Source organism: Palaemon carinicauda, chromosome 18, assembly GCF_036898095.1.
Source record: "Palaemon carinicauda isolate YSFRI2023 chromosome 18, ASM3689809v2, whole genome shotgun sequence".
Taxonomy (NCBI): Eukaryota; Metazoa; Arthropoda; class Malacostraca; order Decapoda; family Palaemonidae; genus Palaemon; species Palaemon carinicauda.
Genome location: NC_090742.1, coordinates 3,874,436 through 3,879,435, shown reverse-complemented (window position 1 = coordinate 3,879,435; position 5,000 = coordinate 3,874,436).

The following is a 5,000-nucleotide window of genomic DNA, read 5'->3' as shown; positions in this document are numbered from 1 at the left end:
GTGAGGAAAGGAAACAAGGAAAATCGAAATATTTTAAGAACAGTAACAACATTATAATAAATATTGTAATTTTAATCGGGAATTCTTCGTAATAATATACTGTTCTCAGCCATATTTCAGTAAAATACAGGCGACCGTAATTTTTACCCTACTTTGTTATTATCTTTTACGGGTTGGTGAACGTAATATCATTCCTTAACGTCAATATATCTGCTTTTAAAAGGGTAAATTCCTGGCAACATTTATTCCAGGATATTTAGGGTTTTTTTACGGCAAATTCTTAACAGTGGAGGTGTGTTGAAATAAAACAAATTGTCAAACTATATAAAGAAAAAAATATAAATTAATAAGGTAAACCAACTGGTTCTCCTAAGGGATATTTATAAAAAGAAATTTGTATTTATATTTTCTAGATTTTCAAGACTGAACACATCTAGTGAAACTAGATGTGTTAAGAAATGACTTATCAAACTATATAACAGAAAGATAAAAAAAATGAAAAATGTAAGGTAAACCAACTGGTTTTTCCTAAGGGTTTATTAAATAGTTAATTATATTTATATCTAAGACATTCAAATTATATTTTCATATTGTATTTCCCGACTTTTTTCCCATGTGTGGCTAGATCTATTTTTTAACAAAGAGAAATTTGAGAAAAATGTAAGGTAAACCAACTGGTTTGCCTGAAGCTATATTAAAAAGTGAATAATATTTATAGTAAAGATATTCAAATTATATTTCATACTGTTTTTATTGACATTTTTCCCATGTGTGGCTAGATTTATTTTTTAACAAAGAGAAATTTGAGAAAAATGTAAGGTAAACCAACTGGTTTGCCTAAGGGTATATTAAAAAGTGAATAATATTTATAATAAAGATATTCAAATTATATTTTCATACTGTATTTCCTTATTTTTACCCAGGTGTAATTGTATTTATTGTTTAATCATATAAAGGCATGAATAAATTAAAATTTTACTTTATTTTCATGTATAACTATTCACCTATATTAAGCATATCCGTTGTATGTGATTAGTTAATAAATATACAAACTAGTGATAAATTCATAAATAGATTAAAAATTTACTTTATCTTTTTTTATAACAATTCACCTCTAATAAGCAGATACAATGTATATAATAAATGAATAAATATACATATTAATGAATATATTTCGTAAACTTAACACACAAACATACACACATAAATAAATTGAATAGACATTAAAGTTTTTGTCCAAGGTGCAAGTCAGATGCTGAACGCGGTGTTCAAAACAGGCCAGAATAAGCGAGTAAAATAATATTCTCATTTTGGAAAGATTAAAAAAAATCTTAAAAGATTTTCTCAATAAACGGATTTTTATGCAATAGAGGAGGTGAGACCAGAGTTGTGTCTCAAAAGTGAATTTTCTATCAAGAACCCCTTCTTAGAATTTTAAGTGGTCTACTTTTAACAAAACATTGTCATTTAAGATATTTAACATCCAAGGCATTCAAACCATCAATATATTGAGCTTTTTTAATGTTTAATTTCATCCCAGTGAGTGGTAAAGCATTATTATTATTATTATTATTATTATTATTATTATTATTATTATTATTATTATTATTATTACTTGCTAAGCTACAGCCCTAGTTGAAAAAGCAGGATGCTATAAGTCTTGGGACTACAACAGGAAAAATAGTCTCATGAGGAAAGAAAACAAGGAATGATTAAATATTTTAGGAACAGTAACAATGTCAAAATAATTATTTCCTATATAAACTATAAAAGGAGTTGTTAAGAGAGCAGATTTGGGTATAACTAACCATCTTAATTCTTAAGCTATAATAGAAAAGCTTTATTTTATGGTGATATTATATTGATTTTCAGGTGAAACAAACTCAGGGATTTTAGCTGCGTATAATTTTCTTTCAAAGGAAATCTGATCTGATCCTTTTCCAAAGACGATAAACTATCTGTATCTAAAATTAACCACTTAAGTAATCATCGTCGAACTAGTTTATACCTGATATTATACTTCATAATTCAACACCTGAGATAGAATAGAGGTATATTTAATGTTGACACAATTCCTATTAAAAAAAAAATACTCATCTTCTTTATACAACTATGATAAACTTGAACGCAAACGATCACTCAATGGGCCCCTTCAACTGGACCCCATGAGGCACTAGAAGAGTTGGAAGAGCCAGGCCTACATGGTTGAGAACTATGAAGAGTGAAGTAGGAGATGATGAATGGAGAAGTATTGATCCAAAAGCTCAAGATAGAGACGACTGGAGAAATCTAACCAAGGACCTGATGCTGATTATGGAGCACTATGTGATAACAGAAACATGGCCACTGGTAAGAAAAATATTGAGAGATTTATATTATTATTATTATTATTATTATTATTATTATTATTATTATTATTATTATTATTACCCAAGCTACAACCCCAGTTGGAAAAGCAAGATGCTATAAGCCCAAGGGCTTCAATAGGGAAAAATAGCCCAGTGAGGATAGGAAGTAAGGAAATAAATGAATGGGCTAGAATGCAGAGATTCTAGGCAAGAATAAGACAAGATGATCATATTACGAACGATGAATCTTAATCGGCAATTCTCCGTAAAACTATACTGTTCTCAGCCGTATTTCAGTAAAATATAAGCGACCGTAATTTTACATTAATTTGTTATTATCTTTCACGAGTTAGTGACCGTAATATCACATCTTTACGTCAATATATCCGTTTTTAAAAAGGTAAAAATCGTGGAATAAATGTTGCCAGACATTTACAGTTTTTTAAGGCAAACTTTTTAACGGTGAAGGATTGGCTTAGCATTTGGAAATTATTGGTATCGTGAAGACTAGAATAAGTATCTCAGACGAATGATGCATTTCAAAAACTTAGAAATTGCTGGTTTCGTTATAACTGGTGAACAGCTCAGACGAGTACCGCATTTCAGAAACTCTGAGTTAGAGTCAATAGTATTAAGTCTGCTCTGAGTAATACAGAATAACATATCTAATCTTCACATATTGTCCCTTAACTTTACAGTATATCAAACAACTCTTGTGATGTCTTGAACGCACTGATCTTGGGTTTAGCACAATAGCTCCACTTATTGAAAGAAGGAAAAAAATATCTATATTATATTTCGAGGCAAATTTAACAGTAATTATAACAATAACAATATGAATATAACTATATAAAGGAAGAAGGTAACGATCATCCATGCACTAGATTAAAGATATATGATAAAACTTGTCAACTTGGCAAAATTTATATATTATGCGATGCAATATAAACCTCCGGGTCTTCTTCAACTAAACAAGAACAATAATGATGGTATTGAAGAGGTATATAAAAAACGATAAAGAAAATTTAACCCCTTGATAAACCTCAAGAAATCCTTGATCTTTCTTTTAAGCTTACTAAACACACAGTTAAAAATCGTTGGAAGAAATCATTAAAAAGAAAATTAATGTTCTAGGGTGCCGTAACTGAAAAGGCTCTAACTCCAGACAGTGGAAGGGCATGGTGCAGTGGTAATGGCACCACCAGAAACTAGAGTAAAATTATTTGATTCCGGAGTGTCCTTCTTCAAGAAAATCAGCTTACATTAATAAGTTTCTTCTGCGTTTACGAAATAGGTAAATACCGACTGAAATAAGTATACAAGGTGCAGTTACTGTAGTATGCTTAGTCTTGTCAGATGAGTGAGATATATACTATAGTCCATTTCTTTTAGCGATGCATATTTGCACCGACTCGCGGCGGTGCCCTTTTAGCTCAGAAAAGTTTCCTGATCGCTGATTGGTTAGGATCATCTTGTCCAACCAATCAGCGATCCGGAAACTTTTCCGAGCTAAAAGGGCACCGCTGCGAGTCGGTGCAAATATGCATCGCTAAAAGAAATGGACTATAGGCAATTTGGTGTACGTGTAGGTAACAAAAAAATAACCCTACTGAGAGAAGGATTCAGCAATAAACAGTTTGGATCTTATAGGTCTATTGTAGTATCTCAAAGGATGTGTATGATTATAAATATCCGGTTACCCCAGTTTTCTTAGTATAGTCATATACTAATTCCTATTATGGCCAAACTTAGAGCAACTATGTTGCGAAATATTAAACAACATTACTTTTTTTTTTGGAATAAGATCGAAAGGAGCTCTTGGGCGCAATACTGCAAATTCCACTATCATCATTACTTTATTATTATTACTTTCTAAGATATACCCCTAATCTATATATCAAATATCTGTTTTAGTATTGTTAATGTTTCTGAAATATTTTATTTCATTTTTCATTACTTCTTATATCGTTTATTTATTTCCTTATTTCCTTTCCTCACTGGGCTATTTTTCCCTGCTGGAGCCCTTGGGCTTATAGCATCTTGCTGTTCCAACTAGGGTTGTAGCTTAGCTAATTATAATAATAATAATAATAATAATAATAATAATAATAATAATAATAATAATAATGCTATAAGCCTAGTGGCTCCAACAGGGAAAATAGCCAAGTAAAGAAAGGAAACAAGAAAAAAAAAAGTATTTTAAGAACAGCAACAATACTGAAATAAATTTTTCGCATATAAACTATAAAAACTTTAACAAAAAAGGAGGAAGAGAAATTAGATAGAATAGTGTGCCCGAGTGTACCCTCAAGCAAGAGAACTCCAACCCAAGATAGTGGAAGACCATGGTACAGAGGCTGAGGTACTACCCAAGACTAGAGAACAATGGTTTGATTTTGGAGTGTCCTAGAAGAGCTGCTTACCATAGCTAAAGAGTCTCTTCTATAGAAGAAACTAGCATTATATAGCACTGAGGCCACGTGCCACTCTAACCTACAGAATGAGCAACCTCCTTGTTCTTTAATCGACACCACAGCGAGTCTGCAAAGATGGAAAAACAAAGAACTATTGTTCACGACATTGCTTGTTCAATATGTTTGTTCATTTCACGGACCCAAGACCCATGGCAGAACAAACTTTCCTTTTCTTTAG